The following is a 15074-nucleotide window of genomic DNA, read 5'->3' on the forward strand; positions in this document are numbered from 1 at the left end:
GTGGCTTCCATACCCTTTGAAAGGTCTTCACGAGTGTCCATCAGGTGTACGATTGAAAGGGGCTTGGTTGCTCTAATTTGCATGGGAAATTTTGAGTACAGTGCATTAAATTAGGAGGTAATGTAGAATTGTTGTGTAGGACTTCAGATAGCATAGTTGTGGATGTTGCAGAGAGAGATAAAATGGACACAGCTACAGATGCAGGTACCCAGTATCTGTGCATAGAGACTGTTGTAGGAAGGGGATTGCCGTAATTGCGTGTTTACGGGCAACATATAAGAACACTGTATTGGGATTCTAGATCATTTTGGTCCACCCAGAAGTTCTTTTGGTGTTTTGTGTGTTAGCATTAAGATCCATCTGGTCTGGAGTGACAGTGCCAGCTATACATGTTGTTCTGCCAGACCATAGGGCAATTTATCATATTGATTCTTGTCAGTCAGTACCAGCCACCATCTATAATCTATGAATTAAAACATAATTTTTGAAATAGCCTTTTTTTATTGCTTTTCTAAATTTTAAGTGGTTATTGACTATCCTTATTTTGCTGGGCAATGTATTCTATAGATTGTCTGTTTCTACTGAGAAAGAGCTGCCACTTACACATGTAGTTTAAAATAAGGGACAAAGAAAAACTTTTCAAAAAGGACAGGAAACTCTTTGAAAAAAAACAGGGGGTCTAGAGCCTGGGGATCAGGGCATTTTCTGTTTGTAATATAGTAGGGGAGGGAGTTGTGCGTGGGGCCTACTCCCTGATGAGGTACATGCCTGTGGTGGAGCTCACATCTCCACGGAGTCTGCCTCGTGTTGGATGGGGTCCTGGAACCCCAAAGCAAAGAGAACGGTGGCCATATGCAAATCAGTCTTCACCCTGTTCCACATGGGAGCAGTCCATCCCGAACTGCCAGGTCCTTCCCAGACAGGAAACAAGCATCCTAGGACCGGTTTCAGGATCTCACCCCTCCTCAGCCAGGATAGCTTGACTCCAGTGGTATGGTGAGCACAGGACGCATGTCTGGGCATCCCTATCCCACTTAGGGCAACAAATGCAAAAAGAACTATTGATGAACTGAATGCTAAACAATATCAAACACTCACCCCCAGTACAGAGATCTGAGCCTAAATCTATCACTTTTTTGCTCACCACACTATTCCAGTTTGGACACAGCCATAAGCAAATCAGGTTTCACTCTGCTCCCCATGGGAATATGACAGAGTGAGCAGCCAGGCCAGATCCTCCCCGAACAGGAAACAAGCATCCTAAGACTGGTTTTAGGGTATCATCCTTCATCAGCCAAGATAGCTTAACTCCGGTGGCATGGTGAGCATGGGTATCCCGCCTGGGCATACCCATCCCACTTAGGGCAAAAAATGCAAAAATAACAATTGATGGATGGAATGCTGAACAATATCAAACACTCACCCCCAGTATAGAGATCTGAGCCTAAATCTATCTCTTTTTTGCTCATCACACCATTCCAGATTGCTCCAGCCATATGCAAATACAGGCGCGCTGAGGTCGATGTGGGGGTGCCGAAACAGGCGCTGCATTGATTCTTTCAGCCATGGAAGCGTTGATTCTTCCAGCCACACATCAGGGCCTGTGTCAGAGTAGGGGCAGGGGTCTCAGACCTCAGAGACACAGTGCTCTGACTTGGGCTGCAGCTGTTCTTCTACCCGCGAACAGGTGCTGCGTTTATTTGTCAGCCACACCACGCCAATGCATTGGTTTTTCAACTGCACTGTAAGCTTGCAGCATGAAAAATGTCCCTGGAAGGGTAATGCATGGATCCTTAACCACCTCAGGGGCCCAGAGCTAGAATTGGCATTAATTGGCAGGTTAGAACTCCTAGCAGGGCAGTTCAGGGGGGCTGAAGATGAAGTCTTTGATGGCCCTGAGATTTCTTAGCAGGAGGCAAGCACACATGAGCCCTTGGAGAATATTCTCAAGGAGGATACCAAAGCAAAGTCCAGTCCATGTCCTCTCTGGGACAGAAGCAGCAACTGCAGGCCTACCTGGCAAAGCAACATAGCATGGTGCAGTACTCCTCCTGACATCTCCCCAGCTCTTCCTCTTGGAAGAGTCTCCTTTTGATCCGAAAGTGTTCTAAATGTCTGGGCTTACAGGTCCAACACTTATACCCCTTTTTACCTTTGAAGTAGGCAGACTTCAAAGGTTAGTCTTTGTAGTGCACAGATCCTGCCTTGCCCTGTCATGGCTCCAGACACACTACAGGGGGAGGGTATAGACAGCATTGTGAGAGGCCAGGCACAGCCCTATTTGGGCATTAGTAACAACTCCTCCCACCACTCTAGCTCAGGAAGGACCATCAGCCTGGTGGTGGGCCATCAGCATATGCAGGGCACACCTCAACTCCCTTTGTGTGACTGTCTGAAGGGAGTGCACAAACAGGCCCCGGGCAGTGTAAACCAGACATTGATTGAACAGGCAGGCAGAGGCACCGGATGGTTAAACAAGAAAATGACTACTTTCTAAAAGTGCCTTTTTCAAACACACAACTTAAAAACCACCTTTACTAAAAGATGTATTTTTAAATCCTGAGCACAGGGGGCCCAAACTCCAAATCTCTGGCTCTTCCCAATTGAAAGTTACACTTGTAATATATTTCCAGGCAGTTTCAGTGATAACCTATTGAGGAGCTAGTACTTGCACTAGTGAAAAATGAAACTGGCACTATTCCACTTTCAGGCCATGTAAAACACACCATTACATGTCTTACCTTTCACATACATTGCACCCTTCCAATTTGGCTGCCTAGGGCCTACCTTAGGGGTGCGTTACATGCAGTAAAAGGGAAGGTTTAAGCCTGGAAAATGGGTTGACTTGCCAGGTAGACATGGTATTTTAAGACTTTTCTTACAGACACTGCAATAGCAGGTCAGAGACAAGTTTACAGGGCTAAACATGTCACATTTAGGTGGCACAACCAGTGGTGCAGGCCCACTAGCAGCATTTGATTTACAGGCCCTGGGCACACACACTGCACTTTACTTGGGACTTACCAGTAAATTAAATATGCTAATCATGAATAACCAATCATAATCACAATTTACACAGGGAACACTTGCACTTTAGCACTGATCAGCAGTGCAAAGTGCCCAGAGTACACAAACCAGCAAAAGCGAAGTCCAGCATACAGTCAAAAATACATGAGGTAGAGGCATAAAGACAGAGGAAACCATGCCAAAGATGACACGTCTAACATGTGTTCCCTCCAGCTGAAAGTAGGGAGAACTAACCAACCTTCTGGGAGTTCTCATCACTAAGGCCGAAGAATCTGGACAAACCATCAGCATTGGTGTGTTCTGTATCAGGGCGCTGTTCCGTCATAAAGTCCATTACCTGTAAGGAGATGGACTAGCACAACAGTTTTGGGTTCACACTCCTTATCTGCATTAACCATTGGAGGCGTCTGTGGTCTGCCTGAACCTAGAAGAGAAGTAGGGCCTTAGCTTGTTCAGTGCCTAGACCAAAGCAAAAGCTTTCCTTTCAATTGCGCTCCACCTCTGTTCCCGGGAATGTAACCTTCTGCTAATGAAGGTTACAGGTTGGTGTAGGCCCTCTTTGTTTAGCTGTGCAAGAACTGCCCCACACCAGGCTCTGAAGTGTCTGTCTGCACAACAAATTCCTTGGAGAAATCGGGTGCCTTGAGCCATGCACATGACTGCCTTCAGGGCATCAAAAGTGTTCTGACGAGCCTCAGTCTAGATCGCTTTACTGGGCTGCCTCCTGGAAGTCAGTTCAGTCAAGAGGCAACAATGGTGCTACAGCCCTTGACAAATCTACTGTAATAGCCGGTGAGACCTAAAAAGGCCCTCACCTCAGTCTGGGTCTTGGGGGGGGCTCTGAAGTCAGAATGGTGTCAATCTTGGGTTGTAGCTCCCCCACCTGGCCACTTCCTAAATGGTGTCCCACGTACACCGCAGACCCCTGTCATATGTAGCACTTACTGGTCTTGATAGTGAGGCTGAACCTTCAACACTTCCCAGAGGTGGTGCAAGTGATTCTCCCAGCTGGAGCTGAACACCGCAATGTCATCCAGGTGGGCCGCTCTAAAATCCTCCAGCAAAGACCTTTGAAAGGTGGCAGGGGCGTTCTTCAACCTGAAGGGCATGACATGGAAGTGGAAGGGTCCCTTCTGCGTTGAAAATGCTGACCTGTCTTTAGCCCCATTGGACAAGGGAATCTGCCAATACCCAGGCGTTAAGCCAAAGGTACTGAGTACCGTGGCAGCTTCTAGCCAATCTATCAACTCATCAGCTCTAGGGATATGGTCTGCGTCAGTCTTAGTGATGGCTTGAGCCCACAGTAGTCCAAACAGAACCGCAGTTCAGGTGTGGCACCTGGTACAGCTGTCTTTGGGACCAAGACCACTAGACGGGCCCAAGTACTCTTGGAGGGCTCTATAACCCCTAGCGCTAGCATCTTGGAAACTTCTTCTTTGATGCTGGCTTTGACCTCGTCAGTCAACCTGTAGATTCTGTGTTTCACAGGTGGACTATCCCCATTATCCATATCATGGGTTCACCAATGGGCGACTCCTTGGGTCAATGAAAACAGAGAGGCAAACTGCCCCAGCAATTGGCAAGAGTCACTTTGCTGTTCCAGGGTCAGTGTTGGGGAGAGGTTCACACCCTCCACAGACACATCCTGCTCCTGGGCAGACAGAGGGATCTGTTGCCAAGAGCATGGTCAATTTGGACCTCTATAGTGCGGTTTGAGGTGGCTTACATGTAGAGGGTTTGGTTGAACTTTTCAACCAACCTGTTACCTTGGGGGTGGTATGGTGTGATGAATTTGTAGTTCACCACACAATTCTCGCCACATGGCAGTCATGTACTTGAACACGAACTTGGTACCCTGATTAAATACCGACTCCTTGGAGAATCCCATACGGGGAAAAATCCCAATCAGTGCCCGGCCCACCATGGATGCTGTCACTGTCCTCAGAGGGATAGCATCTGGGTAACGCGTGGCATGACCAAGACCAGGATGAACCTGTTGTCCATGGCTTTCTTGGTGTCTAGAGGCCCACAATGTCGATGGCTACCCACTAAAAATGGGTGCTCATGACAGGAAAAGGCTGAAGTGGAACCTTACTTCTCCCTCCACTCTCGCCACTTGCCTGACAAGTTTGGCAAAACATGCAATGTGCATCAGAGTGCCATCACATTTGGGGCAAAAAGAAGTGGGTGACAAGCCTTTCAAATGTTTTTTTCTGCCCAAAATGTCCTGCCAAAGGCAAGTCATGAGCCAGACCCAGTAGTGCCAGGGAACCACCAGCAAACGGGCAGCCTCAGGCTCAGCAACCTTTGGCTCACTAAACAGGAGACCATTCTCCCAGTAACTGCAATTTGATCCAGAGTCCGTGCCAGCTGCCTGGTCTGCAGCCATCTGCCACAGACCCTCAAGAGAAAGGCATTCCTGCTGCTCCTTGCAGAAATCCTCCCTGGTGGGACCCTTTTCTTGCTTCCAATAAGTCAGCTCAGGCAAGTCTCCCAGTTTGGTCACTTGCTCTACTGTAGTTTCCGGGTCATCCCCCTAAAGATGAGCCTCCTCCCAGACCATGGGAACATCTGGGGTGGGTTTTCCATGCCGCCTTTCTGTCAGGAAACTGGGTCACTCTTTCTGGCACCAAGTCCTTTCAATCACCCTTACCGGCTGTCATAGACTAAGTGGTCATGCATGCCCACTCCGGCAGACACACCATCTGCAAGTGTGACCGGCATTCCATATCACCCCAATGGAAATCCTCCAGGTCATTACCCAGCAGACAATCAACAGGCATGGATGGACTCACAGCTACACCCATAGAACCTGAGACCCCCAACTCAAAGGGAGCCTGTGCCACCTTGAACAGGTGCTCAGAGTTGTCCACTGCAACTTATTGGTGAAACACATTAGTGGCCACCTGCTCTTCAGACACCAGGTTACACCTAACAGTAGTCACCCTGGCTACTGTGTCTCTCAAAGCCTCCACCCTCTGTCCATTGATGGTCACCCACTACCTATACTTCCTAGTGTTCTCAGGCACAAGGGTTATCTGGACCATCTCACTGTCCCCAAGTGACTAGGCTTGCACCCTTTTCCGGGAACCAGCTCCTCCCCAAGCACTACACTGGCCAACCCTGTGAGTGCCCATCAATGGGTGGTGGTGCCAGATTGGGACACTTGGGGTCCCCTTCATGTGACCATCCTGATCACATCCAGACCACCAGTGTGGACCCCTCTCTGTAGGCTTCACTGTAGAGAACCAAGGTTTCTTATCTCCTGGGGGGGTGGGAATCTTTACCCTTGGGACTAGATTGGGGCCCTTTAGAGAACTTCCTTTGTTTAAACTTGGACCCCCCCTCTACTGCTGGGGACCTTGCCCAACCCTGGCGGAGTCTCCCTCATACCTCTTGTGGACCCTGGTACTCATACAGCGGTCCACCTCCTGAGCAAGCATCCTGGTGTCAGTCAGCTTGCTGTCAACCAAGTGCAGGCGCAGCTCTGGAAAATAAAGACTATAAAAGTGCTCCCATGCAATCAAATTATGTAATGCCTGATAGACTGTTACCTGGCTGTCCTTCACCCAACCATCCAGGGCTCTGCAAAAATGGTCAACATACTCAAGCCAAGTTCGGATATCAGATTACTTGAGGGATCTAAACTTGGGGTGAGACCATCTAGTGATCAGGGAATCCTTCATGGCAGGGTAGGTGAGATTCTGTGCTGGCCTTAGGGCTGTCAAAGTTTCCCTCCCCTCTACCTCAAAGTGCTTCCACAGACCCACCCCCCAATGTATATCAGGGACCAGGGGCATTTGGAGAGCAGACCCATTCCCCTGAAACCACAGATGTGTGTAATCCCTTACTAAATCTTTGGGACTGAACGCCCTCACCTCAGCAAAAACTAAGTCCAGCATACAATCAAAAATATAGGAGGTGGAGGCAAAAAGACAGGAGAAGCCATGCCAAGGATGCCAGGTCTAACAGAACTCCTAAAAAATCAATACAATACAGTATAGTCTGTAGACAGTTTTAACCTGTTTTAATCCCTATGGATAGATCTTGAGCCAATTAATCAATCAATAAATCAATCAATCAAATATGTCTGTATTCAGATTTTTCAAGTCCATAAAATACATGTATAAATATACAGTGCATTTCATGTATTACACATAAAATGTACTTAAAAATCTGTATTAACACATCATGTCATAGTTAGCTCGCAGAAGTTATACGTTCTAAATTAAGTAGATTTAATAATAAAACTTCTTGTTATAAACCGCTCACAGATGATGTATAATCTGAGTGGAATTAAATGGTATTCTATGATGCAATCTGATCATAGATGTGCAAATAAGTGATTATTACATGGTTGCTATCAAGACAGTTTGCTTAATAATTTCATCATTTACAATATGACAGCATGACCTCATCTTAGATTGTGTTGTGAACAAAGACTACTAATGATTATTATTCAATAAAACGCAGAAAGTGTCGACATTAAAAGCACACTCAAAGGTAATATATAGCGTTTGAGAGCCAAACCTACCATTACACCATTATTAATTTTCATATTTTATACTATCTAAAAATGTAAGGCACTTCCTCCTGGTAGTTACCTGTAAAATGTAAGTAGAGACTGCAGAACAGATAACATCAGTCTCTAGTTTACATTAAAAATTAAAAGCATTCAGATAAATAAGAAATTTCTCTGATACAAAGACGGGGCATAAAAAACGCTTTCTAATGTTAATTATAAAATCTACAAAACAGTGTTTAATGTAATATAGATTGGGTGGCTTTTCCATCTCACTTGAAAAAACGTAGCAAGTGTAAACCTACACTTGATGCCTTGCTGCACAGCACAAAGATTCATACAACAATGTTATCCATATTTTTGGTATACTATACACTCAAATTATGAAATTTAAAGTCAATCACACTCTGTTTATTATTGTGGATGTTATTCCACTTATATCACTGTTCTATAATGAGACAACGTTCATTGATGAATAATACATTAAAATTTGTGTCTCAAAGAGTCCATTGAAGATGCCCAATGCATTTGTGAGGGAAATTCCTTCTTCTGGGGTCTCTGTAAATAAGAAACAATAAAATGGGTGTATAGGTAAGCGTAATTATATGCAAGGAAGGATGAATCTGAAGGAGTGCATTGTCTATGTGATTGAAGAGTGTGAACCAATGTTACAAAATGCTGTTTAAAGGCTGTGAACTGTGAGATAAAGTCCACTGAATGTTGTTGATAGTTACAATCAAAAGCATAACAACGTGCCTTCTCCAAAAGTAAAATAGTCCGATAACATGTACAAGTTTGTTGTGTAGAGGAAGATAAGAGTAATGAAGATAGTGCTGATGCGCTGATAAACACAAAACTGTGGAATGTGTCTCAAACCAAGAATATGCTGCCCACAACACTTACTCAATGTGGTAAACCTGACTGCTACTGTTAGAGAAACTCTTATAACTCAATAATCACGAGTGTGACCTGCAAGATAGGCAGTGAAGCACAAAATACCTCCATGTGCAATACAACTAATTGAGTCAGAGTGTAATAAGTTATAGATATGAGGTACCTTATGATGGTGTCTGTGAGGAGACCATTAAGTATCGAGACGATTGAAAAATCTTCAAATGTGAACCTGCTAGTTCTCTAAAAAATATAATATAAATAACTGTAGACAGTAATGGCCTGTTGTGAAGAATAGTTATAAAAATGGGAACTTTTAAAACAAAGCTTCCTACCTTCAGTCAAATATCGTGTATGTCTCTCGATAACCAATGCGCATAGTTGAATAGCAGAAATGGGTGTGATAGCCACGATTTTAACTCTCTCATTGAAACAAAAAAGGGACTGATTTAATCAGTGTTTACCACTTAGAAGAAACGTGGTCACCATCTTGAAGTTCTTACAAACAAGAAATCGATAATGAGGAATGGGGAATTAGCGTGAAGCTGCCTGTATTCTACAAAGAATACCTCATATTCCTCTACCCAGCCCTCAAGTGTTGTAAATAATTGTGGGCTACTGTATAGAAACCGAAGCTTGATATGGCTGATAACGCAGAAACTAAAACGAACTGTTCGGTAAAAAAAATATTGACCTTATTAAAAAAGAACGCTATCTCATAGGTGTGTATACAGTATGAATATGGTGCGCAGTGGTGAAGATAGTGAAAAGCAAAGTGATAAAAAGAAATAGAATCACAAGTTCTACTTTGCAAGCAGCGAAGTGTGCATAGCAAGAAAAGTACGTGGGGATCATAAGTGATCATTTATATCACAGTCACCTTAGATGATGATAACTCAAATAAATGGCAACAAATAAACGAGAAGGAAGCTGCTAGCATCAGTTATAAAAAACAAACCATATCCATTTTGTCATTCAGACCATTAAACTTTTTTATCCACCAGATTTCCCTCTGTGATAAAAGTTTGGAATTGTCTTTGTCAGGACTAGTTTGTAATATTTCTAGAATAAGAAATCTTAGTTGGACTATATTATGTTTGTGTTCTAAGCAGTGTGCAACTAGGTTGGAGTTAGTATTTTTGTTTTGTATCATCATTTTGTGCTCTGTTATTCTAATCCTAATTTTATATTCCGTTTTTCCAATGTACATCGAGCCACTAGGGCATTTAATACAATGAATCAAGAATGTTGAGTTGCAATCCCCTGAATGCCATAGTTTTACGGGCTTTCCCGACTGTGGATGTGTAATTGTATTTCCAAGAATTATATTATTGCAATGTATGCAGTGATAGCATTTCTGTGTGCCAGTTTCAGAAATGCTGCGTTCTGGTTTAGAATTAATCAGCATTTCTTTGAGGTTCTGGCTTCTTGTATATGCAAATAATGGTTGTTCTTCAAATACATTTTTAAAGTCTGGCTCATGCTGCAGAAGTTCCCAACATTTTTGATAATCCTTTTTGATTACTGCTGATTTGGTGGAATATTTAAATACTAAAACCATTTGATTCTGTGATATTTTATCTCTGGTCAATAACAAAATGTGTCTTTGAATAAATGATGTTCTTTCTTCTGATTTGTCTAATATGGAATCCGGATATCACCTTTGCTTAAAATTGCGTTTTTGATCCACAAGTAATGCTTTGAAAGCTTCCTGTGTGGAAGATATTCTTTTTATCCACAGCATTTGTGAATATGTTACGTTTTGGATGAGGTTAGATGGATGAAAGCTGTTAAACAATAGTAGATTGTTCCTGTCCCTAGGTCTCGCCTAGCTTGGCAGCGCGAATGCGCTGCCATCACATTGCATGGCATGCAGTATATACTGCAGTGTAGAAGCTTCATGGAAGCTCCTCCCACTCTCTGCCCATTGTCTTTTGTCTTAAATGCTGCCTTCCGATTGGTTTGAGGCTTGTTAGTCCCTCCTCATTCATCATTTGTATCATTTTTATCCTACCACAGCTATTGGCCCCTTTACTCCTGGCACTATTTTCTTCCCTGTCACCCAACTCCACCGCCCCTTCCCTCAGTCTGTGACTTCTCAACCTTCCCTGCCCCCCCCACTCCCGTTCATGTTTTCTTGCCTGCTGGCACTTCCGTTTTCATCTTTATTATTGCCACCTTGAAATATGCGAGTTCAAGATACGTGCTGTACAAAAACGTCTTGTGTTTAATGAACTAGATTTTAATGTTACTCTAAATATATTAAGACTCTAGGCAACATTCAAGGTATGCATGGCAACTGATGCCTCTTAGTTCACAAATGGCATTGTTGTCGGGCAGGAGGAGCGGCAGTGTTTTAACTCATGCTTTAAACTAGCACTTTTAATAACTTCCTCTCAATTCAGTGCTATAATCTTGTGTACTAAGGGGACGCGCTAGAGAAATGCACTTTTTTGAATTCAGAAGAGACATTATCGCACATTTACATTATGTTTACCGTATGATTAACATGCCGATCATTTTCACGGCTCGCCTACTGGCTCATATAGGCTTGGCTCATCTCCGGCTGGCTCTACCTGTTAATTAATATATTGGCTCGTGCACCTCTAACAAAGATAGATGAATGGATACATGACAGTGAGCCCGGTAGATGATAGAGAAATAGACTGGTGCAGACAAACAGACAAAGTCAGTCTACATTGCCTCACGTCCGAATCATCACTTTCAATAACCTGGAAATCTGCCGGCAACTCCCGCATGCCCCAACCTCATCCCCCTCACCTATTCTTAGCAGAAGCGGCAGATTCTGAGCTGTGTCCTTCTGGTGCAGAGGAGCACGGCAGAGTCTGTAGAAGCGCTGGGATCCCTAGCCTCTCCGGGCGGGCACCTAAGCCTTACAGGTGCCTTCACACACAGGATAAATGAATACATTTTGTTCTGTGCTGTAGTCCCCCCTCTGTGAGCAATGTCTGGTAGATGAAGCTCTGTGTTAATAAACAAATTCAGAGAGGTGGTTGTGTATAAACAACAGCCACAATACCGTACATTTTGAACGTGTTGTTAAATACCTGCTCATCGAATACCTCATTGGCTGATCATTCCATGGCACTACCAAAATTACATTTGGACATATTTGCTCAACTGTAAAACACTCCCTTCTATGGGTTATTTAACAACTCGGGGCTTTGGGGTTAGGTAACCTACTTTGGATGCTGTGTAAAAGAGTAAATACAAAAATTAATGCAATGAAACTAAGCAACCAGTACTGTCTAAATCACGGTTAAAACTGGTATTGTGTTTAGTTAATGTCGATTTTCTCATAGATGCGAGTAAAATATTCTTAATATCTTAAAGAAATCTGTACACTTTTAACTAATAGCACCGGGCGACCTTTGACAACTAGGCAATTAATACATTTTCATGTACCCCCGAAGCCCCCCTGCCCCCTGCCCACTTGGCAAACTTCATTGCCTCCCAGGGTTTGGGGGATAACCAAGACGCAGGAGAGTGAGTCAAATAGTCTAGAAAATGAAAGAGAAGCCAGGATTCGGATTCACATGCTCTGATCACGATCACGTTGGTTAGTCTGTGAACACTACTTTTATTAATGAGTTTCGCATTAGTAAAGCACCACGGTGTGCATGTGTGGCGACACTTCACCCATGAGGTACGTGCCAAGCAATTGTTGATGCAATCCACACTTTGCGTCTTTTTCAATATATTTATTACGAAGTGCAGGATGTACAATGTCAATAGCTCTAACTCACAAATGCGGGACCTATTTGCATTGCAAATGCTTATTTATCTTGAAGAGTGTAGTTTACAACCTAGTGTTTAATTTAGTTATTTGAACATTCAGGAAGGACATGCTCGTAGTGCTAATGTTGTGTGTGAACTGTATTCGAGCATTTCTCTCATTAAGTTCTTACGGTATAATCCCTTGTGCCACAACTTTGCATACCTATGTCAATATTGGAGTCCATAAGCCTATACAGGATTTTAATGCATCTACTGGAACCCTGTCGGAGCTATGGGCTTTCACACTAGCAGATTTTTCAATGGCATGTATGACCTCTTCTAGACTAACCAGTTGTAAGGGTGCTGGCATTGTAGCATTTGTATCACTTTCAGAGATGAGCAGTTGTTCAATCTGAGGTTTAAAAATGCTTCTATAATGGCTTCTCCAATCTACTGGGTAGACAAGTGCCTCCACCCTAAGCTGTTTCTAGGAAACAGGGAACTTATACCTTTCCAGAACAGTATGGTGTCTTTGGTTCCCGCTGCCTGTTCCATATTGGCCCAAGCCTGTTCTTGTAGTTAGTTCTCTCTTCTTCAGCCCTATCGCTTGTTTATAGATGTATCTGAGGGATTTGCTCGCCTCTCGATTCCTGGGAGTTAGCTGTAAAGCTTTTTTTGGGTTTCTGTTGGTCTGTGTGCATTGATGGTCGAACCACCCTGGTTTCTTTTCCCTATAACCCTTATTGATTGCTTTTAATTTGATTGCAGTTGCAGATGTAATCTTATGATAAGCTGCCACTATCTTGTCTGGGGGGGGGCGCTGGTTTGGTACAGACTATAAAATCCTCCTTATTATCTTTTACAACCTTTTCTAGAAGGGCTGTTTCATTAATCCCAGTCCATTTAAGGATATTCCCATATTTGCTTGCGACGTCAATATGGGCCACTAACTGAGGGGTTACACAATGATTGGTTTACATTTTCAGGATTAAGGTAAGCAGAAGGTGATCGCTAAAACTAGTGAGCTCTGAAATAAGATAACTGAATAACTCCGCACCATTCACTTAGAGTATTATGTGATCAATATATAAACAACTCCTGTTTCCTTGATAAGTATTCAAGGGGACATTTTCCTTGTCACCACCTAGTTCCAGTATTCTAGATTGTATATACGTAATACTTCATTAATGGAGTACCAATATCTGTCATGTGTAAAGTGGGCCTGATTATTCCCTATGGCTTTGCTGTATCTGCATATCTGCATCCATCCATCATTGAGTACTGGCATTTACTGATATTAAAATCCCCCATCCACATGTATACACACTCTACCTCGAGTCCCATTACAAATTGTTCCAGTTCCTTGTCAAGATCCTCCACTGCTTTATATATTGTGCTGTTAAAACACATTATTATAGAAGTTTATCAATACCAAGGGGCAGATTCATGTTAGACTTGCGCCACTTTTACGCCGCCGTTGCGTCACTTTTGTGATGCAGCAGCGGCGTAAACCCTGCGCCACGTTGCGCCCCATTTACATCGTGACGCATCTATGGAGATGCGTCACGGTGTGAAGCCCTGCGCCACATTAAACCTGCATCAGGTTTAATGTATGCAGGGTGGGCGTTCCATCGGAAAAAGCCTCGGAAAAGTGACGCAGTGAAATCTACAAGATTTCACTCAGTCACTTTTCCGACGCTGCTGCGTCAAAACCTTGCGCCTGCTTGAAGCAAGCGTAAGGCATGACGCAGCATGTTAGGTATGGGCAGCCCCTAAACATTGCTGGAGTTGCGTCGTGCTTGCGACACGACTCCAGCAATGCGCCGCCCTTACGCCATCAGAGGCGTCACGCATCTGTTTATCCTTGCGCCACGATGCGCTGCATTGTAAATGCGGTGCATCTGTGGTGCGCAAGGGTAAACTTGCGTGACGCATCTTTCCTGGCGCATCCCTGCTGATTTGCAGGGATGCGCCAGGAAACATAAATCTGCCCCCATGTGTTTTTAATATCAGCCTGTAAAAGGGCCAGCTAAAAAAGGAGTCTTCTTTAGTGTCACTGGAGCTGTAGTTGAAATCAAGATTGTCGAGCCTCCCTTTGCCCATCCATATGTAGATGGAGTTTCAGATGTAACAATAGTAATGAAGCACTCAATGGGAGCCACTTTTCCTGTAAAAGTAACAGCTGCATGGTATTCATATGGTTTTGCCATTTGTGTTATCCAATTTGTTTTTGATTCCTGCAGTGTTCCAAGATCTGATGACTAATGTGTTAATTGAGAGTGTCTCTCTTGTTTCCTGCCCGTGGTCAGCATTCATAGATCTTACATCTCCCAGCCCTCTAATTTCCTCTGTTGCACCGTGATCTTCCCAACGTCAGTCCTGTTCACTAAGACTTGAGAGGAAGCCAAATTTATTTGATCTGGTCACAAAAATGCGAAAAATCTGTCTCTCTCATTCATTCGATGGCATACATATTCCCCTCACGTTCTGATGAAAAGGCCTTTGAGAGGTACTCCCAAGTGTCACTTCTTCTTCTATGGACACTGGGTAACCCAGGTGGGATAGGCATACTTACTAACTAAGCTGATTGGTGCAGGTTGTGCACTTATTGTGGGCTCGTGGGTTATAATGGCGGTTTGTTCTGTGCATGCAGCAACTCCTCTGTGGGCTGTAACGGTTACGTTTTTGGGTGTATTGTCAAGCACTGCAACTCTCGCTTTGATTTTTCTAAGCTCTACGTCTACCTTTCGATCTATATTATCAAGCTTTTCATGTACTTTTTTATCAGTGCCTCCATCTTCTTGTTTACAGGCGTATCTTGGGCCTTCACATGCCGCTTATAGTTGTCACTTTTTTTGGTTATGCTGGCATTAGAGGCCCTAGGTATCTTTTTGGG

The 15074-nt window shown here is 43.8% G+C and overlaps 1 protein-coding gene across 2 annotated transcripts in view; it reads left to right on the top strand.

Annotated features, from left to right (window-relative positions):
• SLC25A48 (solute carrier family 25 member 48) overlaps positions 1 to 15074 on the top strand; it is a 327922-nt gene that overhangs the window by 149378 nt on the left and 163470 nt on the right. The window lies entirely within an intron of this gene.

The sequence above is a fragment of the Triturus cristatus genome, chromosome 7 (genome assembly GCF_964204655.1).
Source record: "Triturus cristatus chromosome 7, aTriCri1.1, whole genome shotgun sequence".
Classification (NCBI taxonomy): Eukaryota; Metazoa; Chordata; class Amphibia; order Caudata; family Salamandridae; genus Triturus; species Triturus cristatus.